Source organism: Oncorhynchus keta, chromosome 7 (genome assembly GCF_023373465.1).
Source record: "Oncorhynchus keta strain PuntledgeMale-10-30-2019 chromosome 7, Oket_V2, whole genome shotgun sequence".
In the NCBI taxonomy this organism is placed as follows: Eukaryota; Metazoa; Chordata; class Actinopteri; order Salmoniformes; family Salmonidae; genus Oncorhynchus; species Oncorhynchus keta.
This window is the reverse complement of record NC_068427.1, coordinates 13,631,934-13,658,783: the sequence shown is the minus strand read 5'-3', so window position 1 is coordinate 13,658,783 and position 26,850 is coordinate 13,631,934. Positions and strand designations below refer to the sequence as shown.

The 26,850-nt window shown below is 41.0% G+C and overlaps 1 pseudogene across 1 annotated transcript; it reads left to right on the top strand.

Annotated features, from left to right (window-relative positions):
• Positions 1 to 1,194: 1,194 nt before the first annotated feature.
• Positions 1,195 to 26,333, top strand: LOC118386034 (serine/threonine-protein kinase tousled-like 1-B; annotated as a pseudogene). Its single transcript, XR_004826145.2, has 22 exons — positions 1,195 to 1,513; positions 16,051 to 16,172; positions 17,382 to 17,453; positions 18,913 to 18,951; positions 19,234 to 19,309; positions 19,396 to 19,439; positions 19,715 to 19,810; positions 20,025 to 20,111; positions 20,209 to 20,301; positions 20,584 to 20,694; positions 20,823 to 20,959; positions 21,202 to 21,390; positions 21,511 to 21,577; positions 21,940 to 22,037; positions 22,319 to 22,400; positions 22,494 to 22,585; positions 22,855 to 22,944; positions 23,026 to 23,195; positions 23,295 to 23,430; positions 23,540 to 23,651; positions 23,740 to 23,847; positions 25,318 to 26,333. The product of XR_004826145.2 is annotated as a serine/threonine-protein kinase tousled-like 1-B (transcript).
• Positions 26,334 to 26,850: the final 517 nt, after the last annotated feature.

Here is a 26,850-nt window from a genome sequence, read left to right as displayed (position 1 = left end):
TTTGCATTGTTGCCAAAAAGTTCAATTTTGGTTTCATCTGACCAGAGCACCTTCTTCCACATGTTTGGTGTGTATCCCAGGTGGCTTGGGGCAATCTTTAAACAACACTTTATGGATATCTTTAAGAAATGGCTTTCTTCTTGCCACTCTTCCATAAAGGCCAGATTTGTGCAATATACGACTGATTGTTGTCCTATGGACAGAGTCTCCCACCTCAGCTGTAGATCTCTGCAGTTCATCCAGAGTGATCATGGGCCTCTTGGCTGCATCTCTGATCAGTCTTCTCCTTGTATGAGCTGAAAGTTTAGAGGGACGGCCAGGTCTTGGTAGATTTGCAGTGGTCTGATACTCCTTCCATTTCAATATTATTGCTTGCACAGTGCTCCTTGGGATGTTTAAAGCTTGGGAAATCTTTTTGTATCCAAATCCGTCTTTAAACTTCTTCACAACAGTCATTACAACATTAACAATGTCTACACTGTATTTCTGATCAATTTGATGTTATTTTAATGAACAGAAAACGTGCTTTTATTTCAAAAACAAGGACATTTCTAAGTGACCCCAAACTTTTGAACAGTACTGTATAATTTTGTTCTCATGGATGGTCAGTCCTTGCATCCATATGTGACGTCCTTGCGTCTATGTATTTGACAGTGGTTACCTTTCTCCTGGCCCTTTCCTCAGCTGTTAACCAAATGAAATTGTGGGGAAAATGCTTTGTTAATTTTTGAATCCCAGATTTCCTCTTTAAAAGGGGTCAAACTGTAGGACTATTCAATGATCCAAACTTACTATCTCATAATTAAGACGTACATATCTCATAATAATGACTTACTATTTCATAATTGACTTACAATCCCATAATGACTAACTATCTCATAAATATGACTTGCTATTGCTATCTCACAATAATGACTTGCTATCTCATAATTATCACTTACTATCTCACAATAATGACTTGTTATCTCATAAATATGACTTGCTATCTCATAATAATGACTTACTATAGCTTGATTATGACTTCTCATTACTGACTTAGTCATAACGGGAACTGGCCACTGACATTGTATGTCAGTTACGATGTTCTCTTTCACGCATATTTTTGATGGCTTTTCACCAGTGGCATTTTTCCTGGGTGCATGAACCTCGCCATAATGTTTGCACACGATGCGTGACGCTTGAAGTAAGGTACAACAGCACAGGGCACTTCCAGACGCACTGCAGAGGTGTGAGGAGGTTATGTCCAAAATGTTAAATTCCAACATTTTGTGAGGTTACCGGTGCAGCTGGGCTTGTGTCTAAACATTGCAAGGTTTCAAAAATCACGAGATTGTACTGCCACTGACAGCGGTGTTTGTTTGCTTTGTCGTTTCAAAAAGTAGCTTGATGAGTGTCCAAAGTAACATTGGAAGTTTGGAGGGGACGCCATCTTGGTCCTAGCTCTCCACGTCCCCGACAACACCGGGGTTGCTTTCTCAGCAACATATCACGGCAGTGGTGAAGGCCAAGGCAGGTACTGTAAAAATAATATTTTACGGAAAAGTATTTGTTACATGTTTTGTGAGTCGTTTCGTGGTACGTGCTAAGAATCGTCTTGAAATTAATTGCGTCTTGAGTTACACCGAAGCCATGATGGGCAGCAGCCTGCTAACGTTAGCTAGCCACTACAGTAGTAGCTGGTGGTGTCTGACTGCAAATATATGAGGCAAACTAGCTAATTGGTCAATGTTAAGCACAGTACTTTAAACTACTGGTACTTTGCTCGCAATATAAGTTCAATTATTGACATGCTGAAGTGGAGTAGCGAGCGTGCTAGCTACTTGCCTTACTGGCTAGCAAGTTTCCGATACAGCATTTGCTATCCAGTAAACGTTAGCTAGCTACTACTAACTGTCTCTACCGGCTACAAAGACAACGTTAACTATTACCTGTATCTATTGTTAAATGTTGCATTTGCCAGCCAACAAGCTAAGATGTGTGATTTTTAAAACAGAGACGTGACATGGATTGGACCCATGGATTCAGTATTGCGAGATTTATGGGTTTCTGTGGACAACATGAATATATATATATGTACATGTATACAGTAGTTAACTAGAATGGTTTACTCCTTATCGATAATGATGCAATGGTGTCTGGCGACCCTCGCCTTTATTATTATTATTATTATTTTTTACATGAAGTTGAGATGGCATATTTTTATATTGCAGTAAGTAACCAGCTAAGTACACTTGTCGTGATAACCTACTGTGCAGTGGATCATATTAGATTCAGAAACTGGTGTTTGCAATCAATTGTTTTGCACTCATTGACAACTGTATAAGTGACTCAAGTATCCATGTGCTAATGAGGGTACAGGCTGCACATTCAATGGTTTGTGTGGACAGGACGGTGGCAATAGTTTCATAGGGAAGTGTATTACTTTAGACAAGTAATCAGTCTTAAATGTCCTACATGGCAACTCAAGTCTTTGTGATGGTCTTTGCATGCCTGGTTATTTTTGTTATCTTTGTTGAGTGGGTATAATTTCTGGAACGTTCCAACAGGAATCTGTTCCAAAAACGTCGTAAATAACAAGGTTGCCAACAAACAACGCATACAAGGTTGTAAAGCAGCATAAGATACCAGGTAGGGAGTGGGCTATTTAATGACGTTTTTCACTCACCACGTTTATTCCGAAAAATGTATCTCCTCACTCTGGTACCCTATGGACAAACATTAAGAATAAGCTACGTGCTGAGTTGATGCCTATTCGGTGGCTAGTTAGCTAGGTGAATTGATCATGCTACTTTGTATGCGTTTGGTTTCCTTGTTACTTTACCAAGTTTTGTGAACAGATTCCTGTTAGAACTTAACACAAATTATACCCACCCATCTTTGTTTGTACCAGGTAACAGTACATATTTAAAGCAAATGTTATGTTTCAGCAGTGATGCACAGATTTCTAGACATTGTGATGGTCACATTCTTAAAATATTTACATTTTCTGAGCAAAATATATTTTTTTTTGTAAAAATACAATCTTGGACATGACTGTAAAGTCACTCAAATTATTTCAAACTAATTTTAATTTAGGAAATCTGATCCATGCATAAATAGAGGCATATTCAATAATATCCCAATGTTATCAAGGTTTGGAATTGTTCTGTTTTTGTCATACTACATCTGTTTGGGATTCTTGCAGTCAATTTGCGATGTACAAATTATAACTATAACCAGGTTTTCATCCAACATTTATGTTAGTAAAGTACATGTCGTATAAAGGAAGGTGATCAGACTTCCGAAATGTTGACAAAACAAAATACGCTAGACAAGGTGCGGCGCTTTTGTCGGTAAAATGATTTAAGCCTTTTTGTGCACATATTGATATAATAACCATGTAGGAGGAAATTTGACGTCGTGCAACAATATGGTGTGGTTCTCGACTACGACTCGGGGAAACCCATGTAGTTTGTTAGGCTACAGATAGAATAAGGTATATGAACTTCACAAGGTGAAAGTGCACGTGGTGATTGTGCTTTCTAATAAATATCCAGGGTTCTGGAGACATGATTGATTCTTGGCCGGCATTTGACAAATAACCATGGACAAAAGAGGGAGATTTTTATTTCCTGTAAGCCAGCCTAACCGCACTGTATCTGCAATCTCTGTTGGCTAGTGTGCACGTGCCAAGACCAGAGTGGTTACATTAGCCACGTAACGCATATTTTGAACAGTAGAGTTGAAAATGTAATGGAAACCCATTTAATAACTTGTATTCTTTATTCAGTACGTAGGAATTTAACCTCAGTTATTTTCATGTGCACTTGGTCTTCATGAACAGCCTTTCATCTGCAACAGGTCAATTTGATGGGAAAATGCATATATATTGTTTTTATGTGGATGCATGTTTTGTTTTTCCCCTAGCACTACGCAGCTGACTCGAATAACCAACTCATCATCAAGCTTTTATTATTTGAACCTTCTGTGTAGTGCTAGGGATAAAACCAAAACATGCACACCCGGGGGCGCATGACCGAGTTTGGGTGTCCCTGCTCTAGTCAGTCTAGGGCAACAGACTATATTCTGAACAAGGTGATAGGGTTGTCAAATTATTTTCCTGCAATTCTGCACATTTTGTCATGGAGCTGAGCGAGAGATGGCTGTTAATTTAAAGCTAATTTCCTGACAAATCTGCATATCCAATGGGTCCCCAATGGTTCAGAAGTGTTCTATAGCACCTGTCTGCTTCATTTCAATCCTACAATCCATTCAGCAATCTGAAGTGGAAACTGATATTTGGCAGTGAGCATTATTAAGTTGAGTATTATTTACTCTGTTACATGACATTTCTCATGTTACTTCATGATGTACTGAAATATCTACTGGCAAGCTATAAAATTACAGCACTCTACATCACAAATCCCCGAGCTGACAAGGTAAAAATGTCATTCTGCCCCTGAATAAGGTAGTTAACCCACTGTTCCGAGGCAGTCATTGAAAGTAAGAATTTGTTCTTAACTGACTTGCCTAGTTAAATAAAGGTAAAACATTTTTTTTTAAAGTTACTCACTCTACACTCAAATCAAATGATCTTTGTCACATTTGCCAAATACAACAGATAGACCTTACTGTGAAATGCTTATGAGCCCTTAAGCAACAATACAGAGTAAATATATATTTAAGTAAGAACAATTTGCTAAATAACCTAAAAGTAAAAAATAATACTAACAAACAAATGAGGCTATATACCAGGGATTTTCATGTGGGGTTAGGGTTAGTCAAGGTAATGTGTATATGTATGTAGGGGAACAGTGACTAGATAATAAACAGAGTCGCAGCAGCGTGTGTGTGAAGGAATGTGTTTGTGTGGCGTCAGTCAGGTTGCTCTCTGGTGCAGCTGTATAACTTTTTTTCCACGATCTGAGGTCTCATGCCAAATCTTTTCAGCCTCCTGAGGGGGAACAGGCATTGTTGTGCCCTCTTCACGACTGTTGGTATGTTTAGAACATGATCGGTCCTTAGTGATGTGGACACCAAGGTAACTGAGGGAGAGGTTTCCTCGCGCCACACTCGCTTGTTTTCGTTAGGTTGAATGTGGTAAATCATGGCTGGTTTTCCATTTTATGTTCTTTCAACTTTTCCAATTGATGAATGATGTTGTTGCCTTTCATAACTGCTGCTTATGATTACATTATCACTGAAAAATGCTAAATACCATAGTCTACATAATGCAATTTCCACTTCGGTAGCTGTTGCGTACAATTTATATAAAATCAAATGCATGTTTCTAACTGGAAATGCATAGCATTGTGTTGCACTGCGTCGTCCTGGGTTTGAACATGGATTCCCTAGGACCCCAGAGCACCACATTTTATTTCACCCCTACTCCACAAATGAGCTGAAGTGGCATCCATCTTGGGTGCCACAAAATCTGCTGTGGTACCTGATCCTTTGTGTCTCCCGGGTGTTGTCTCTTTTTTTTCTTTCTTTTGCCTGTTTTGCATTCCCTGCCAGTTAGACTACCTCCATCTGGAGTTGCAGCACCCACCAGATTATGCAGATGAACAGCAAGCTAATCTACAGTAGGCTAGTTGACATTAGGGATGTTAATCGGTTAGCTGCCCAAAATACATTTGACTAGTCATGCTTATTGGTCTATAGGGTAATTAGCATAATTGTGTTGTATTAAATTGGCTCGTGTGTATTTTCGTTATGTCGTCATGCATCTTTTTTATCACACGCATACAGAGCCGAGTTTGAGGAGTGGAAAAGCCTACCACCTGTCAGACCGCGCAAGAGTGACTCAAGTCTGTAGGCTACTGGAGTGAAACCTACTTTTGTAAGTCTAGTCGTTGGGCAACAAATAACCATTCTAAATGCAATCACGTATTAAACTTTGGTGGCCATGATTTAAAAGGCGCTATTTTTATTTCTCAACTCGTAATTTAAGCGTGCCTCCCATTTGCCATTCAGATGTATAGGCTGTAGCCTGCCTACCTTTGACTATCAGCGAGTCACCCACTGCTTTGCAATGTGAGCATGAGGCAGTAAAACCTGCATGTTTTACTTCAAATAATGAAGCATGTCTTGCCTTGCGAAAATCCATCTGTAGAAACGTGGATGCAATTATTTTATAAAGACTTCCTCATGCCATTAATCAGCATTTCTCTCCTGTTCTATTGGCTTTCATATTAATTTTCTTTCATTGTCCAGAAGCACAATCCTAGTCATATATACAACCCATCATAGTTGTTGCTATTAGATTCCCCCTCTTTCTACATTTCTAAAGGAGATTTTAATCTGTCACAACCACTTGCATTAGGTTTAGAGCTGTGTTTTCCGCAAATCACATTTTGGCAAATGTTTGAAAATGGTGTTTTATTAGCTGCTTCATTATAGGAGTTGCGTGTTCAATAACAGGCTACAGCCTTTTGAACTTTAAGACGATAAGCTTGCTATTGTTGCATGTATCCACTAAGCTCTTAATAAAAAATGTCCAGTTCTTGTATGCATCTGTAGTATCAGAGAGGAAGAGGCAAAGCAAGAGGTTTCACTCTTGCCAAAATCTGTCAAATATGCTCAATTAGTTTCTATGTGCTTATTTTGGGCCTATGCTTGTCGACTGCCTTCCCGCCTTGGGACGACTCGCATTGTTAGGGCGGAAACATAATATCTCATTATATATATATAGGTCTCTGATAGTATTTTCTGTTGGTCACACAATAAAAAAAAAATCCAAACAGTAACCATTTGTTGACCAGTTAGACAAAAGCAAAAATTGACAGAAATTTGCATCCCTAGTTGACATCATAGAATAGTGGCCTAAATGGGCTTTGAACTAGGCTATAGATTAGTAATTATTTTTTAATTGGCCTATTTTATGCCTTAGTATGGTTAATACACTGAACAAAAGTAACCCTTTGTGAGGAAAAACTCAGTCTGACCGGCTGGTCCTGGCTCCCTAGTGGGTGGACCTAGGCCCACCCATGGCTGCACCCCTGCACAGTCATGTGAAATCCATAGATTAGGGCCTAATGACTTCATTTAAATTGACTGATTTCCTTATGAACTGTAACTCAGTAAAATCTTTCATTGTTGTGGTAATATTTTTGTTCGTATAGTTTCTCTTGATCTTGCTGATTAGGCTATCCCCTTGCAATAAGAAGGTGGCTAGCAAGCTTCTTATTTTTTTTTGCTGTGGACATTTTGGTAAAATGAGCTGGAGTGGTCAGTTTCTCATGAAATTAGAATTTGTTTTGCAGGACAGTAGATTTGAACGATGGGTAGTCAGATTGTTCTTGTGGATTATGTGATGCCGATACAGGGAACGAATGAAGACTGTAGCACTAATGTGTGATATCTGGTCTAATTTTAGGCAGTCTAGCTCTTGCATACATTTTTTCAGAACAAACCTATGTTGTAGGCAAATTGCTAGGTTGCTGTAAGGGTGTTGATTTTAAGAGGGAACTGCCAGATAATAATTTGATATACATGTTTGTTCTCTGTTCCAGCTCTGATACTTTGGTGTTCTTTGTGAAAGCCAAGTAAAACAGCCAGCCCCAGGTCCCTTCGGCCCACTGCGCTTGTGGGAATTGTCTTGAAGACAGGCCTGCATTGTTCTCTAAGCTCATGTTAGACAAGGTGGAGGAACTGTTGTCTTGTCTGTGGGTGCTCTAAACCACGGGCTGGTGGGAAACCATCATGGGTCGTACTGGCCAGAGTAGAGTGGCTTGTAATGTACGCGAATGCAGTAAGAAGCCAGTAAGTTGCTAGCTAGCATTAACCTTATTTTATGAAAAAATATTGAAGACTCATGTTAAAAGGAACCACCAGCTTTCATATGTTCTGAGCAAGGAACTGAGCAAGGAACTTTATCTTTCTTTTTTTTGTTTTTTTGTTGTTGAATTTTACCCCTTTTTTTCTCCCTAATTTCATGGTATCCAATTGTTGTATCTTGTCTCATCGCTACAACTCCCGTACGGGCTCGAACGTCCTCCGATACACAACCCAGCGCACATCCAACCCAGAAGCCAGCCGCATCAATGTGCCGGAGGAAACACCGTGTACCTGGCAACCTTGGCTAGCGCTCACTGCGCCCGGCCCGCCACAGGAGTCGCTGGTGCGCGTTGAGACCGACCAAACCCCCCCTAACCCGGACGACGCTAGGCCAATTGTGCGTCGCCCTCACGGACCTCCCGGTCGCGGCCGGTTACGACAGAGCCTGGGCGTGAACCCAGGGACTCTGATGGCACAGCTGGCGCTGCAGTACAGCACTGCGCCACCCCACTGCGCCACCCGGGAGGCCACGTTAGCTTTCTTACATAGCACATATTGCACTTTAACTTTCTCCTCCAACACTTTGTTTTTGCAATATTTAAACCAAATTGAACATGTTTCATTATTTATTTGAGGCTAAATTGATTTTATTGATGTATTATATTAAGTTCAAAAAAGTGTTCAGTATTGTTGTAATTGTCATTAATTACAAAAAATATATAATAATAATCGGCCGATTTTTAAATCTGAATCGGCTGTTTTTGGGTCCTACAATCTGTATCGGTGTTGAAAAATCATAATCGGTCGACATCTTTGTAGTGCCCTAAAATCTTTTTTTGCCTGAGTCAGTTTTTTCCAAAATTCGGTTTAGTTTTCCCAGGTTTGATTTTCCCAGTTCGGGTTTTTGCTAGAACATCACATTTGGTTGCTTTTCTTAGTCCACAACAATGCTTACACCACATCAGGAAACCTCTTAAGGTCTGGGGGGGAAAAAGTTAAAAAATGTAATGTTTTGGGTGTAGTTGCCCTTTAATGCAGGTGCGCACCATCAAGAGACCTCGTTGGGTTAGTGACTTTTCTGTAGCTCTCATGTGATTGCGGAGTTGCCACTGGATAGATGAAAATAATCCTGACATCATTCTGGCTGGTAGGCAGTACTACAAAGTAGCCTTCGGGAAAGCCTTTTCATCTCTACCAGAAGATTGTTATCATTAGTATTATCTCTAATGGCTACACAAAGTGTAGACGTGCGTGCACCGCACACACCGACAAGGGCATTTTCAGAAAGTTGCAGGGAAAATACAACCACTGATACATTTAGTTCATTTCTTATGATTAACTTGGGCAAATGAATGTTCTAATAAGTTAAATACATTTTTTGAATTCCATTCTATTGTCTGGATTCAATGAGGTTTATTGAAAATCAGTGTCTCTCTGGCATTATCTATGGTCTGACTCTTGACAGTGGAAGTGGTGCGGCAGACATGATGCACTGACTGAACAGATCTTATGAGACCTCATAGCCGTTTGTAGATGCAAAATAGAGAGCATATTAAAGCAAGGCCATGTCAGCAAAGTAGACCCCCACGGAGTCTGCTGTGAGGCTGTAGCTTGGAGAATTCCCTTAGCTGAGCTGTCTCCCAGAGGCCCTCAGGTTTGAAGGAGATTGAGAAAAGGAAGAGGATTGGACTGTTTAGGATCCAGCCTAGTAGTTGAAATCCTGTTTTTGCGGCTGTAGGCCTAATACTGTGTGCTTGCTTACATGTGACATAATGAAGATATTGCCATGGCATATATATATATATATATTTTTGTACTCTGAGGCTTTCAACTTATTCTTGAGTGTTAATAGTAGAATGCATAAGGTGTAACTTTTGAAATTGGGTAAGGTATCAGCAGTTTTCCTTTTGTCATGTCAGTCATTGTAGACCTTAGAGCTACAGTTGAAGTCGGAAGTTTACATACACCATAGCCAAATACATTTAAACTCAGTTTTTCACAATTCCTGACATTTAATCCTAGTAATAATTCACTTTCTTTGGTCAGTTAGGCTCACCACTTTATTTTAAGAATGTGAAATGTCATAAAAATAGTTGAGAGATTTTTTTTCAGCTTTTATTTCTTTCATCACATTCCCAGTGGGTCAGAAGTGTACATGCACTCAATTAGTATTTGGTAGCATTGCCTTTAAATTGTTTAACGGGTCAAATGTTTCAGGTAGCCTTCCACAAGCTTCCCACATTAAGTTGGGTGAATTTTGGCCCAATCGTCCTGACAGAGCTGGTGTAACCGAGTCAGGTTTCAGTTCTGTCCACACATTTTCTATAGGATTGAGGTTAGGGCTTTGTGATGGCCACTCCAATACCTTGACTTTGTTGTCCTTAAGCCATTTTTGCACAACTTTGGAAGTATGCTTGGGGTCATTGTCCATTTGAAATACCCATTTGCGACCAAGCTTTAACTTCCTGACTGATGTCTGGAGATGTTGCTTCAATATGTCCACACAATATGTCCACAATTTTCCTACCTCATGATGCCATCTATTTTGTGAAGTGTACCAGTCCCTCCTGCAGCAAGCACCCCCACATGATGCTGCCACCCCAGTGCTTCACGGTTGGGATGGTGTTCTTCGGCTTGCAAGCCTCTCCCTTTTTCCTCCAAACATAATGATGGTCATTATGGCCAAACAGTTCTATTTTTGTTTCATCAGACCAGAGGACATTTCTCCAAAGAGTACACTATTTGTCCCCATGTGCAGTTGCAACCCGTATTCTCGCTTTTTTATGGTGGTTTTGGTGCAGTGGCTTCTTCCTTGTAGAGCAGCCTTTCAGGTCATGTCAATATAGGACTTGTTTTACTGTGGACATAGATACTTTTGTACCAGTTTTCTCCAGCATCTTCACAGGGTCGTTTGCTGTTATTCTAGGATTGATTTGCACTTTGCACCAAAGTATGTTAATCTCTAGGAGACAGAATGTGTCTCCTTCCTGAGTGGTATGACTGCTCCATGTACCTGCGCACTATTGTTTGTACAGATGAACGTTGTACCTTCAGGCGTTTGGAAATTGATCCCAACGATGAACCAGACTTGTGGAGGTCTACAATTTATTTTCTGAGGTCTTGGCTGATTTCTTAAAAATTTTCCCATGATGTCAAGCAATGAGGTCAATTAGCCTAACTCAGTGAATCATTTGAGTCAGTCAGAAGCTTCTAATACCATGACATCATTTTCTGGAATTTTCCAAGCTGTTTAAAGGAACAGTCAACTTGGTGTATATAAACTTCTGACCCACTGGAATTATGATAGTGAAATAATATGTCGAAACAACAATTGTTGGAAAAATTACTTGTCATGCACGAAGTAGATGTCCTAACAGACTTACCGAAACTATAGTTTGTTAGCAAGAAATTTGTGGAGTGGTTGAAAGACTAGTTTTAATGGCTCCAACACAAGTGTGTTAACTTCCGACTTCAACTGTATTTATAACTTGTCAGTAATGTCCAGATCAACAAGCCCATGTCAGCTAACATTTTTACTAGGTTTTGTAGCCCATTGATTTGGTTGGAATGTTTAAGTCCAACATTGCTTTGAAATTAGCTTTAACTGCAGAATGTACCCCAATGATGGGAGGCCTGAGTGGATTATGTTTGTGAACCACTGGTCTAGGCTATTATCAACTCCACTAAATGTAACTTTTATTTAACTAGGCAAGTTGGTTAAGAACACATTCTTATTTACACTGACAGCCAGACCCGGACAAAGCTGGGCCAATTTTGCACCGCCCTATGGGACTCCCAATCACGGCCGGTTGTGATATAGCCTGGATTCGAGCCAGGGTGTATGTAGTGATGCCTCTAGCACTGATATGCAGTTCCTTAGACCTCTGCGCAACTAGGGAGCCCCATATAGCTATAGAGCGCCATGTTTGGTTTGCCTCTAACACTCATCAGGCAGAATGTTGTCAGGCATGTACCAGGATTATGCCATGTCAAATATTTCAGTGTTAACATTATATTATCTTGAGGAGTATAAATGTAGGAAATGTCTCCCCTGCTCTGTTCAGATCTGTAGTAATCAGACATTTAGCCTATTAAACGTTTCAGAAATTGCTTTCAGCTGTTCTTTTGTGTGTGACGAGGGAACAATTCGCATTAGTTTTGCTTTGTCATACCCTTATTTTAGTTTGAGCTAAATGGATAGCTCTGTGGTAATGCCTTGTTTTAACAGATTATCTCTGCTGCCTTAGATAATCAGAGTATCCCCCAGGACTAATTATCAGGCTTATTCTGAAGGCCTTCAGGGTTCTAAGTCAATCGCATTATTACCTTGCAGTTAAGACTTTGTGCCAGGCAGAAGCCGACTTGCCTTGTTAAATTGGCTGTATACCTGATCTCAGTTTTTCTGGCCAGAGCTTCAGAGCAAATCTACTAAACTCAACAAATTAAGTAATTTTCAGATAATGGTGTATTTTTCAGTAGGTTCTCATTTTTGTCATGGGAAAAAAAATACAAGGCGGACAGTCTGGTTTTCCTTTTGTATAAAGGAATACAGTGGATAGACACAAGTATACTGACTAGTAGGCTGCATGAAGATAGAATTCAGCCTTACTTACAGATTGTAACGTGACTTAACTAAAAATCTATAATTTTGTCCATTATACTGGGAGTTACAGGTTAGGTACTCTTTGGTGTAGCACATTTTTGACCCCGCTTGGCGATTTTACTGTCGTCGTCCACGATTCATGGAAACAGGAGTCTCGTAAAATATCCAGTTGCAGGGTGTCCGTTTCAATAACAATCAGAAATCGGTATTTTTGGGCGCCTATTATTTTTATATTATATATAATATATTTTTATATACCTTTTATTTAACTAGGCAAGTCCTTAAAACCTCTTGAGGATACGGAGACGCTAGCGTCTCAACTGGCCAATTGCCTGGGGAAATGCAGAGCGCCAGATTCAAATAAAATGCTATAAAATTCAAACTTTCATTAAATCACACATGTAAGATATTCAATTAAAGCTACACTCGTTGTGAATCCAGCCAACATGTCACATTTTTAAAATGCTTTTCGGCGAAAGCATAAGAAGCTATTATCTGATAGCATGCACCCATCTGAACCAGTAGTAAACAAAAGAGCTAGCGTAGCAGGCGCTACACAAAACGCTGATATAAAATATGCATTACCTTTGACGAGCTTCTTTTGTTGGCACTCCAATATGTCCCATAAACATCACAATTGGTCCTTTTTTTCCGATTAATTCCATCCATGTATACCCAAAATGTCCATTTTATAAAGCAAGTTTGATCCAGAAAAAAACAGCTTACCAAAACACAACGTCCCTACAAAACATTTCAAAAGTTGCCTATAAACTTTGCCAAAATATTTCAAACTACTTTTGTAATACAACTTTAGGTATTTTTAAACGTTAATAATCGATCAAATTGTAGACGGGGCAATCTGTATTCAATACAGCAAGTAAACAAACCATGCTCCTTTTTTTGTCTTGCGCAACTCTCAACAGTGTAACCTTGTTCCAGGATGTGCTTCTTCTTCGTTGCACAAATGATTAACCTCAACCAAATTCCAAAGACTGGTGACATCCAGTGGAAGTCGTAGGGCCCATTTTACAGTTCCTATCAAATATCCCTTGGCAAAGACGACAAAGGGAACGGTCAGAGGCAAAAAAAAAAATAATAATAATAATCAGAACAGTTAGTCCTCTGGGTTTTGCCTGCTACATAAGTTCTGTTATAGTCACAGACATGATTGAAACAGTTTTAGAAACTTCAGTGTTTTCTATCCACACCTACTAATCATATGCATATCATATATTCCTGGCATGAGTAGCAGGAAGTTGAAATTGGGCACGCTATTTATCCAAAAGTGAAAATGCTGTCCCCTAAACCTTAACAGGTTAAGAACACATTCTTATTTTCAACGACGGCCTAGGAACGGTGGGTTAACTGCCTCGTTCGGGGCAGAACGACATATTTTCACCTTGTCAGCTTGGGGGATTCAATTTTGCAACCTTACTGTTAACTTGTCCAACGCAATAACGACCTGCCTCTCTCTCTCGTTGCACTCCACAAGGAGACTACCTGTTAAACGAATGCAGTAAGCCACGGTAAGTTGCTAGTTAGCATTAAACTTATAAAAAACAATCAATAATAATCACTAGTTAACTACACATGGTTGATATTACTAGATATTATCTAGCGTGACATGCGTTGTATATAATCTGACTGAGCATACTAAAATACTTGTATCTGAATGAGCGGTGGTAGGCAGAAGCAGGCGCGTAAACATTAATTCAAACAGCACTTTCATGTGTTTTACCAGCAGCTCTTCGTTGTGCGTCAAGCATTGGGCTGTTTATGACTTCACGCCTATCAACTCCCGAGATGAGGCTCGTGTAACTGAAGTGAAATGGCTAGCTAGTTAGCGCGTGCTAATTGTCGTGTTGCTGGTTTGAGCCCAGGGAGGAGCGAGGAGAGGGACGGAAGCTATACTGTTACACTGGCAATACTAAAGTGCCTATAAGAACATCCAATAGTCAAAGGTTAATGAAATACAAATGGTATAGAGGGAAATATTCATATAATTCCTATAATAACTACAACCTAAAACTTCTTACCTGGGAATATTGAAGACTTAAGTTAAAAGGAACCACCAGCTTTCATATGTTCTGAGCAAGGAACTGAAACGTTTGCTTTCTTACATAGCACATATTTTATTGATGTATTATATTAAGTTAAAATAAGTGTTCATTCAGTAATCGGTATCGGCTTTTTTGGTCCTCCAATAATCGGTATCGGCGTTGAAAAATCATAATCGGTCGACCTCTACTCCAAACAGTATCTACCCTGTTACTCCTAGTATAATGGATACCTATCTTTTTATTTATTTTGTTAAGTCCCGTTATCTGGTGTTCGACTGCAGGCTGAACTCGGCTACAGATTGTGTCAGGACTAAGCCCTTTCTCAGGGCATATATCACTCATGTCATGGAGAGGTGCCATGTTCCTCTGAGTCTTGTTGTACAGCTATGAATCTGAACTGACCTGGTTCAGAGGTGGGTGTGGTGGCGGCTGGGGGACACAACTTGGTTCAAGCTGTAATGATGTCTGGAATGGGGGATCATGATGCAGTCAGATCTCCTCTGCAGCGTTGGATGAGTTAATGTTGTCACGATACTAGAATTTTTACTTTGATGCCAGGTTTAGTATCACGATGCGCGATACCACCACAACAAAAAAGGAGTACCAGCCAAAGTCACATAATGGCACTTGATCCGGACAGAAACTCAGCTACTGCTCTGTTAAATCGTTTGCCATCTTGAGTTTAAAATCATTCCATTTGAACATTTGTACGTTTTTTAAAATTTGTTTTTAAGAGCCATGTATGTGTTAATGAATAAATTATACAATCAATTTGCCTTCGTTTTTACCAGTCTAACTACAAAACATGGTTATCATTTATTTGAATGGTAAATCTCCAGTTCTAGGTCTAATCACAATACAGGTGAATGCATATTATTCAATAGGAGTGTGTGCATGCGTTGAGTTATTGAGCTTGTTAGCTGATTTCATAGGGCTACAGATGACAAACAATACCTTCCATTTAGGACTTATTTAATTGGCAACTGCTAGGAGAACATTATTTTATTGTACTGATCAACAACATTTGCATAAAAGAAGCAACCTCTTTTATTCTAGAAGTGTGCGCTGTCTCTAAGAAAGTAATGAAGTCATTCACAGGCAGAGTACAGCTTGGTGGCAAGCGAGACGAAGTAAATGAATTATGTTTTTGATGTCAGTCAGCTTTGAAATCAGCATATTTAGCATTATGGTTTGCATATCACAAACTACTAGAGTAGTGAATTAATTCAGCTGGAAGCTAGCAGGGTAAGTTGGCCTACGATTTAAAGCTGGAAGCTACCGGTATCGTCTTCATTGTAGAAGTGTTCTAGCCTGTTTTGGACGTTGTTTTGTGAACAGTAATGAACAGTTTCAACCTCTACATGAGTGGGGAGCAGCTCGGGTAGCTCTAGCAAATGAGTAAGTGGAGCAGGATCTTTGCTCTTCACCCTATAAAGGGGATGCGCTGATGGACTTGATTCTCTCAATCACGTGAGACACTTGACAGAAGAACCGAACATAAAACAAAAAACGTTACTCTAATTTTTATCACAGAAGTACAGACAGTTCGGTATACCATGCAAGACGAGTAGGGAATAAGTGGTTTACATGATAGTGTGCAGGTTCTGAGGTATTGCTCCTCTCTTCCAGGCACCATGGAGGAGCTGCACAGCCTGGACCCCCGGAGACAAGAGCTGCTGGAGGCTCGATTCATGGGTGGGGTCAGTGGCAGCACTGGGGGCAGCACTGGCAGCACCAGCGGGGGAACCAAAGTGAGTGAGCGTGCGTGCGTCAACCCCCCGGGTCCTCATACACTGTTTCCCCTATATTAATTTAGCAACCGTGGCCTGCTTTTGCCGCCACGCCAAAAAATATGATTCCACTTTTTATATATACATATTGAACAAAAATATAAATGCAGCCATTTCAAACATTTTAGTGAGTTACAGTTCATATAAGGAAATTAGTTAATTGAAATAAATTAAGTAGGCCCTAATCTATGGATTTCACATGACATGGGAATACAGATATTATTCTGTTGGGAACAGATAACTTTAAAAAAATAAATAAGTAGGGTCGTGGAACAGAACCAGTCTGTGTTTGGTGTGACCACGATTTGCCTCATGCAGTGCGACACATCTCCTTTGCATATAGTTGATTTTATTTAACTAGGCAAGTCAGTTTAGATCAAATTCTTAATCCGGCCAAACGACGCTGGGCCAATTGTGCGTGCCCTATGGGACTCCCAATCACGGCCAGTTGTGATGCAGCCTGGAATTGAACCAGGGTCTGTAGTGATGCCTCTAGCACAGGGACATTTTCAGTTTCTAGGATTAATGTGCGACATGGGGCTGTGCATTATCATGCTGAAACATGAGGTGATGGCAGAGGATGAATGGCACGACAACTGGCCTCAGGATCTCATCGCTGGATGTCTGTGCATTCAAATTGCCATTGATTTTAAATGAAATTGTGTTCGTTGTCCGTAGCTTATGCCTGACCATACCATAACCCCACTGCCACCATGGAGCACTCTGTTCACAACATTGACATCCGTAAATCACTCACTCACACTGTCTGCCCGGTACAGTTGTACAGTTGAAATCGCTGTTCATCCGTAAAGAGCACACTTTTCCAGCGTGCCAGTGGTCATCTAAGGTGAGCAATTGCCCACTGATGTCGGTTACGATGCCGAACTGCAGTCAGGTTAAGTCTCCGGTGAGGCCGACGAGCACGCAGATGAGCTTCCCTGAGGCGGTTTCTGGCAGTTTGTGCAGAAATGATTTGTTTGTGCAAACCCACAGTTTAACCAGCTGCCCGGGTGGCTGGTCTCAGAAGATCCCGCTGGTGAAGAAGCTAGATGTGGAGGTCCTGGTCTGGCGTGGTTACACGTGATATGTGGTTATAAGGCCGGTTGGGCGTACCGCTGTATTCTCTTAAATGAAATGGAATATTCTAATGAACTTCTGTTTTGATTTCAGGCCTTGACAAACAATGAATGTTCAAATCAAAGTTTTGGAAGCCTGGGGTCCTCCAGTGACAAGGAGTCAGAGGTATGTTTATTAACATGATGTTCTTAAAGTTTTTTTGTGAAAAATGGATGTGAATGTGCATTTTGTTTGGAACAGGCTGTCAGACAGTATAACTGGTGTCCACGGCTTTTCTGGATTTGTTTCTTTAGTCTTTGACATTCCATCTTGTTTGGCTCAGACCTATGTTTTGATTGGAAGTGGGCTGGTTGATGTGAGCAGCGAGATCACACGGAGAGGAGCTGGGCCCTGTTATCCTCCTTGGCGCTGGTGAGAAAGTCAGATGCAACCGAAGATGGCGCTAGAGAGAACAAAAATGTGCGGAATCTTGCTGTAATTAAACTGTGTTCTTGTGACGCATAATGCCACGCACTCTCACATCTCTGGACAAACACAGTTTGTGCCAGACTCTGCCAGGGCAGCCTGATCACGGGCATCATCATCCTGCATGCTGAGCCTCCTCCATGCTGTTCTCCTGTGTTTTGGCAGCACAGCTCGCTAATGAAGGAAAAACACAAATGGCCTCCAATTTGGAGGGGCAGCAGTGTCACAAGTCTTGTGTGGGGTGGAGGACTCTCAACATCGCTGACTGTAGGGTTAACCTAAGAAGCCTGAACCTCTGCAATGTGGAGTCTGCACGTATATTAGCAACCTGACTGCGGGTGATTGTCTGCTCCCCTCCCGTCTAGTTCATTGGGTGGTGTAATCAAGTCACAGATGGAGGCTTGTGTGCGAGCATGATCGAGGAGGAGGCAGAATAAAACCTCTCTGGCCTTTTCTGCCGCAGACATGATGAATCTGCACAGATATCACCCAAACAGATGCCCCCCGGCCCCCATACGTCACACCCTCCCTAATGATGCACTGGTGAAACTGTCAGACCACCGCCTGTCATCAGATTCCCTGTACAGGGCTCTGTCCTGGTTTTGGGGCCTGTAAATCTTTTGTAAAAATATCACAAGGATTCATCTTGAAATGGGCTCCTCATGTTTGACTTCGATTTGGTTAGTGTTTTTGCAGTTTAACCATTGTAATGCTTGCTTTTATTTATTTAAAAAAAATGTAGGTCCAGAAATAATCCTCATCCTCTATCTCGTTGATTCAATGAAAATGGTTGATTTTAGCTGATTCCTTGCTTTGTTGGGTGATTTACCTTGTTTTCTTATGTTTAGCTCTTAAACTGATTTGAATCAGACATTACAAAAGGCTAGTTAGTCTGTGCTACAGTTTAGTTACCTGCTGTAGTCGCTTTTCCTCTTTTCCTCACAGCCTGTGGCCCAAAACTGCCAACGGGGGGCTACATCGGTCATGAATAAGCATCCTCTCCCCACTGGAAGTTCTCGCACAACTACCTATTTAAAGCTTTCCATTACAATTTATCTCTTTTCAGAACAGGCTAATTATGAGCTCGATTAATTATGCATTTTGGTTTTTACGTTGAACTCATTCTCTGTACCCCTCCTGCCATTTTTTCTGTTTGCAGAGCTCAGATGTGAAAAGGGGGAGCTCTCCTGCATACTCGGTAGGTGCTCATTGTATTTGGAATACTAGGCTATGTTCCCTATCCTTTTTCAGCTACTGGGCGGCAGGCAGCATTGGTCGGTCAGTTCACCTACATTCCGGAATCCTTAGCAGGCTGTAGACTTGGGATTGATGTGTTGCTGCTACGGTGTATTCACTATGCTTTTGTTTTTCAAACGCAGACATTTTAAATCCTAATCTGGACCTATCAAAGAATCAAAATGACTGTACTTGTACAACCGACCAGATAGTGGTCATTGGTAAAACAGTTTGTCCTTTACAGACTCCTGAAAAGAAACACTCTGAATCGTCCAGAGGAAGAAAGAGGAAACCCGACACCCAGTCGGAGAACAGCCAAGGTAACTTCCCTCAAGCTGTTTCTGTTGCTCCAGATACAATCATCGATGTCTGAAAGTCAATGCTAATTGTATTTTCTCTCTCACAGGGAAGTCTATTGTGCGAGGACCCAAAATTAGTGATTATTTTGATGTAAGTTATTATTTTTGGGGGGGTTTGAAAATTGAAATGATACTCTTATCGTGAGTGACCCGGGCTAAGTCCCTGTGTCATGGAGCACCACATTTGATGTTCAGCAGAGAGGTTTTCTGTTTTTAGAGAATATCAATGAAGCCGTGATGTGATCCATTTCACACACAGGCCAGCTCTGAAATGAACAAAACCGGACATAACGGAGGCTTTCTGTGCCAATGTTGCCAAGTGGCGGGCAATGATGTCACTCACACTGGTGGTCTCTCTCTCTCCAGTTCCATGGAGGGAACGGGTCCAGTCCTGTGAGAGGTCTCCCCTCTGTGATCCGCTCACCTCAGAACTCACATTCCCACTCTGTGCAGGGTTCCAGTGTAAGTAACCCCATATCCACTTCAATTCCTTTATCACTTTTTGGCTTTATAAACATAAGTAGAAAGCATAGTAGCCTTGTCCAAGTCAGAATGGCCCATTAAAAAAAAAAAAAAAAAAATTTAAACATGTCAAATGTTTTTAAAAAAACTATGTTTAGAAGAAATTGACAGTACCATTTAGATATGCTAACAATTGTTGTCCCTTGGGTTTCAGATTAGGCAAAACAGCTCATCGCCTACGAGTCTGTCTTTTGGGGAACATGTGATGCATCCAAAGCAGTTGGCAATCAAATGTGTGCAGGTGAGAATGACCACCGCTATAGTATGTGTGTTCAGCACTTTGGATTGTGTGTCGCGACTAAATTTTAAACTCATTGTTCATTTGTTTTTAATTGCAGACTGACCTGACGGGGCTCAAGTTGGCTGCCCTGGAGATGAACAAGAACCTGGACCTTGAGAAAAAAGAAGGCAGAATTGATGATTTGCTTAGAGTAAGGGAAATATGGCTAATGGACAGAACACATCAGCAAAACATTCCTAACTCCCTCATTGAGTTGACGTATCAGTGATGTATTACTGTGACACCACTGAACACACAGATCAATTAAAAAAGCTTGCTGTGCTGCATGTATACTTAAAGTGCGTACAAAAAATGTTATTCAATGCTAGGCTGACATGCTTGGGAAGTTATTTTTACGGTAGGAGTGTGTAGAGGGCTTTGGTTTTTACTAGGGTTGTAAATATGGTGAACCTGATTTGTTTCTTCTCCATAGGCGAACTGCGATCTCAGGAGACAGATAGACGAACAACAGAAATTACTTGAAAAGTACAAAGAACGCTTAAATAAATGCATCACCATGAGCAAGAAGTTGCTCATAGAAAAGGTACTTCGCTTTCGTTTCAAGGCGGAATGTCTGAGGCTAAGCATTTAAAAAAAAAAAAAAAATTTTTACATTGTGACATGTCTGTATGAGTACTCAGTCAGTGACGTCTGTCATTGTTTGTTGCCTAGAGCACCCAGGAGAAGCAGGCGTGCCGGGAAAAGAGTATGCAGGACAGACTACGGTTAGGCCATTTTACCACTGTGCGACATGGAGCCTCTTTCACAGAGCAGTGGACCGATGGCTTTGCCTTCCAAAACCTAGTCAAGTTGAGTATCTTGGTCTCCGTGTCAAAGTTGTCTCAAGTCAACTTAACCATATCACAGTTGAGAAATTTATCGAGCTACACGTCTTTCTCTTTCAACAAAGTTCAGTCTGTTCAGGTATCGAAGAAACGTTTGTAGAATTTGTACTGGAGTGTCATTTTCCTCTTATTCCAAAGGCTTATCCAGGGAAAAATGCAGATTTGTCAGAAATGGTATTGATTGCATATAACATCTTTATCTGCAGACAGCAAGAGTGGATAAACCAACAGAGGGAGGATATCGAGAAGCAGAGGAAACTCCTAGCCAAAAGGAAACCCCCATCGTCCAGCAACTCCCAAGCACCAACCACAAACTCTGAGCCAAAGCAACGCAAAACCAAGGCAGTGAACGGGGCGGAGAATGATCCCTTTCTGAAGCCCAGCCTACCTCAGCTGTTGAGTGCCCTTGTCCTCCCTACCTTTGGCTAAGCACACCAAGATGCTCTATCTATGAACAAATATGCTTGATCCTGTTGCTTTCATTTCTCATTATCTTTTGTTGGTTCATTCCAAAGGTTGACTCTAGCTGAGTATCACGAGCAGGAAGAGATCTACAAACTACGACTCGGGCATCTCAAAAAGGTCAGTGTGCCAACCTGGCAGATCTAGGCAACACAAGCTGAGCTTTTTTGTTTGTTGTCTCATTGTTCAAGTCGATTCAATCGTGATTAGACATCCTGACACTGTTCACTGATGTAGAACCACTAACAGTTCCACTCTGCTTAGATTCTGTGGACATTTTCCCTGAAAATTTCCCCTCAACCTATTGTTAATTCAATTGTTTCCCCTGTGAATAAGCATCAAGAGGGTTTGCCCTAGAGACAGACTTGCTACCAAGTCAACCGTTAATATTTAATACAAGGCTAGTCAGCCGAGTTTTGATGAGCTCCCCTCTCCTTGTAGTGAGTCCTCTGTTCCTCTGTTTGTGTGTGAATCATTTATAGGAAGAAGCAGAAATCCAGGTGGAGCTGGAGCGTCTGGAGAGAGTGCGGAACCTTCACATTCGGGAACTTAAGAGAATAAATAACGAGGACAGTTCACAGTGAGTCTGATCACTAGCATCTCTGACGTCAGAGTACGCACAGGGGCTCCTGCTGACAGAGATTGTTCAGTTAGACACTGGAGAGGCAGTCATTTTCAATGTCTGTGTTTTCCATTCAGCCACTCGATGTAAAATGAGCCTGTCCCCCTCCCCCTCCCTGACTAACATTTCAGTAACAAGGTTCCTCTTTCTCGGCATTAGTTGTTTTTGAGTTGGTGAAAGTCCTACCATCGCGTTAATTCCTAATGAGATTCTGACCTTGTTTTTTTTTGTTTTTTTAGATTCAAAGACCATCCGACTTTGAACGAGAGATATCTGCTGTTACATCTTCTGGGAAGAGGAGGCTTTAGTGAAGTTTACAAGGTGAGTTTATATTTGACCTGTGTGTTCATGTTGTCAGTTTGCATCTTACAAGTCTTTGTTTGAGTGGACCAGTCCAGAACCTTTCTGTTATAGGCGTTTGACTTGATTGAGCAACGCTATGCTGCTGTGAAAATTCATCAGCTGAACAAGAACTGGCGAGAGGAGAAAAAGGAGAATTATCACAAGTATGTTCCACATTAAAACATTGCCATTTTTCTCTGTTCTTATTCTTTAACACTGTGGCAGAATCGAGTCAGTTTTATGAATCACAGTAACAATAGACAGTTAAAAAAATATTTAAAACATGTATTTACTTATGCACTGGCTTTAAGCTTATTGTTCTACTCCATCCGCTTAATATCTGGGTTATTCAGTCATACCTCCACCCCGCTGTGCTCGCTGCCTGGTGTCATTCAGTTGGTTGCCCATGGTAACATTGCTCACCTTGTTGCAGACACGCCTGTCGGGAGTACAGAATACACAAGCAGCTGGACCACCCCAGAATCGTCAGGCTGTATGACTACTTCTCACTGGACACAGACACGTAGGTTAACCTTATTGTACTGACTAATATATATCTCGTCACTGCCCTTTACACATTGCTCATTTTATGATGCCCCCAAAGGTTTTGCACAGTTTTGGAATACTGTGAAGGCAATGACCTGGACTTCTACTTGAAGCAGCACAAGCTGATGTCGGAGAAGGAGGCCCGCTCCATCGTCATGCAGATTGTGAATGCGCTCCGATACCTGAACGAAATCAAGCCCCCCATCATTCACTATGACCTCAAGCCGGGTGAACAAACGCTTGCACACACTGGAATGATATCCCATACTGGGAGGGCTCCAATTATTTCTGATGCAATGTACTCATTTGTTCTGTTCCGATTTCAAGGTAACATCCTGCTTGTTGATGGCACAGCGTGTGGGGAAATCAAAATCACAGACTTCGGTTTGTCCAAAATCATGGATGACGACAGCTACGGTGCAGATGGCATGGACCTGACATCACAAGGAGCAGGGACCTACTGGTAGGAAGTGCCACCGCATACACACCTATGTCATGGGACCAGCACATGATTTGGGTGATAAGATGCTTGACATGTGGGCAGATATCATTTAGTTTTTGTTTTCTCAAAGGTACTTGCCTCCGGAGTGTTTTGTTGTTGGCAAAGAACCTCCAAAGATTTCCAACAAGGTGGACGTGTGGTCTGTGGGTGTAATCTTTTTCCAGTGTTTGTATGGAAGAAAAGTACGTTTTTAAAGATAACTGGTTTTATTGATTTACCAAAATGAGTGTTTCGTAAATAAGTTGACGCTGAGCCTTATTTCTTTTTCAGCCGTTCGGCCACAATCAGTCTCAGCAGGATATCCTGCAGGAGAACACAATACTTAATGCAACCGAAGTTCAGTTTCCTGTCAAGCCTGTTGCCAGTAATGAAGCAAAGGTGAGGGATCATTTGTGGTCTGAATATTACCATCTGACTGCAATTGTCACTTCTTCATCATCTTTATAATAGTTTTGCATTGTTTTATGATTAATTCCTGTATTTGGCGTTGCTTTTGTCGAGACCTCTAGTGTTCATAGTAAGGTACAGACATCACAAGCCCAATTTATGAATTTTCAACACCGACATCACAATTTATGAATTTAACACAGATACCGATTATTGGAGGACCAAAAAAGCCGATAGCGATTAAAATGTTATTTATAATAATGACAATTACAACAAGACTGAATGAACACCTATTTTAACTTAATATAATACATCAGTAAAATCAATTTAGCCTCAAGTAAATAATGAAACGTGTTCAATTTGGTTTAAATAATGCAAAAACAAAGTGTTGGAGAAGAAAGTAAAAGTGCAATATGTGCTATGTAAGAAAGCTAAAGTTTCAGTTCCTTGCTCAGAACATGAGAACATATGAAAGCTGGTGGTTCCTTTTAACATGAGTCTTCAATATTCCCAGGTAAGAAGTTTTAGGTTGTAGTTATTATAGGAATTATAGGACTATTTCCCTCTATACCATTTGTATTTCATTAACCTTTGACTATTGGATGTTCTTAAAGGCACTTTAGTATTGCCAGTGTAACAGTATAGCTTCCGTCCCTCTGCTCGCTCGAACCAGAAACACAACGACAACCGCCACCATCAAAGCAGCGTTACCCATGCAGAGCAAAGGAAACAACCACAGGCTCAGAGCGAGTGATGTTTGAAACGCTATTAGAGCGCGCTAACTAGCTAGCCATTTCACTTCGGTTACACCAGCCTCATCTTGGGAGTTGATAGGCTTGAAGTCATAAACAGCGCAATGCTTGACGCACAATGAAGAGCTGCTGGCAAAACACATGAAAGTGCTGTTTGAATGAATGTTTATGCGCCTGCTTCTGCCTACCACCGCTCAGTCAGATACTTGTATGCTCAGTCAGATTATATGCAATAATAGATAATAGATATTACTTGATATTATCATCAACCATGTGTAGTTAAACAATCCTAATCGCTAGTTTTTATAAGATAAGTTTAATGCTAACTAGCAACTTACCTTGGCTTACTGCATTCGTGTAACAGGTCTCCTTGTGGAGTGCAACGAGAGGTCGTTATTGCGTTGGACTCGTTAACTGTAAGGTTGCCAGATAGAATCCCCCGAGCTGACAAGGTGAAAATCTGTCTTTCTGCCCCTGAATGAGGCAGTTAACCCACCGTTCCTAGGCCGTCATTGAAAATAAGAATGTGTTCTTAAGTGACTTGCCTAGTTTAAATAAGGTATAAAAAAATTGGTGCCCAAAAATACCAATTTCCGATTGTTATGAAAACTTGAAATTGGCCCTAATTAATCGGCCATTCCGATTTAATCGGTCGACCTCTGGTTCTCAGTGCCCATGTTTTGAACGATGTCGCCGTTTATTCCCCAAGGCCTTTATAAGGCGCTGCCTGGCATACAGGAAGGAGGACCGTTTTGATGTTCACCAGCTGGGAAGGGATTCCTACCTGCTTCCTCACATGAGGAGGTCCAACTCTTCAGGGAACTTGCAGATGGGTGCCGGTGGCTCAGGACCTGCCGCCTCCAGCATCATTTCGTACTGAGGGCTGGTCCTGGACTGACTGAATTACTGCCTTCCCCCCATGTGTGAGGTAGCGGAGCTACATGCCAACTAGTGGTGTACTGGAGGACAAGAGGGGGTCGGTCCGTTGGCCATAGACACTGCAAACTGAATGATGTGGAGTTTGGCCTTCGCCTGGACTGTGCTTTCAAATGGGTGTTTTCTAAAGACTAATGAAAGGATGTTTAAAGAACATAAGTGAATGACCTTGTAAAAGGTTGAATAGAGCACTGCTACAGACAAAGTAACTTGAAGAAATGTGACTGGACACTTGAGTTTGTTTTGCTGGTGGAAGCCTTATAGGACCTTAGGGATAACTGGCAGCCTGCCGTTTTAGAATCGCTAACATCCTCTTGCAAGGGTGCAAATAATAAATGCTTTAGCTGCGAAGAGTTTCCCTTTTCACCATCAATTTGGCTGTTTTGTTTTTTGTTTTCAGCAAAAGTTTTAAGTTTTAATTTGAGTTGTACAATTAGCTATGAGAATGTAATTTTAGCATACAAGTGGTATTGTCATTTAGGCCCAGGCAGCATACTAATGTTGAATGCACAAAATAACCAAATGTAGACAAATGGCAATGTACAGAATAATATGCAGGATGATTTTAAATAATTCCTTCAAGAGTAAATGTATATTTGCTGTACAGAAGATTCAGATTTGGAATTGCAGCTGTACCATGGTTTAACTATTTCCCTTGTACATTTGTCATTCATTTTGCTGCTTTTGATGTTACTTTTTAAAGGGCTGTATGATCCACTTTGAGTACAATTGTACAGTTCTATAAAAAGAATAAATGATGACTATGATAATAAATACCAGGAAATCACACAGCATGCCATACGAGTGACTTCTTTTGGAGACGGTGGGAGAAGCACTCTGCTGTTCCCTTGATGGATAATGGCTTCATTATTGAAACTGAGGGGAAGATCAAAGTAGGATGAGTACTCCTTGTCGCTGCAGTCAGGCATCTGAGACCAGGGTGACCTTCAGGTTATTTGCAGGTACACTGCCCAACAAAACAGGCATGCTTTGGGTCTAATAATAGCAACCAGTATTCTTAATAAGCTGTTGCACCAATATATTCCGTTCCACTGACCATCTTAAAACAAAATGCTGAAGGGCTCAATGGACCATATAACATGCATTAGGCCTACAGGGTGATGAATCATGCAGATTTACATGTAACACTGTTTGTTTGAACCTACTTGGATCTACAGCTATTTGCATCCATAAAGAATTTGTCCCAACATGTACTAATCGAACAATCCCATTGTTCACCCAAGTAGATTCCTTTGCAATGTCACATTTATTGGTCCTACACTGACACCCTGTGGTTTTCAAAAGT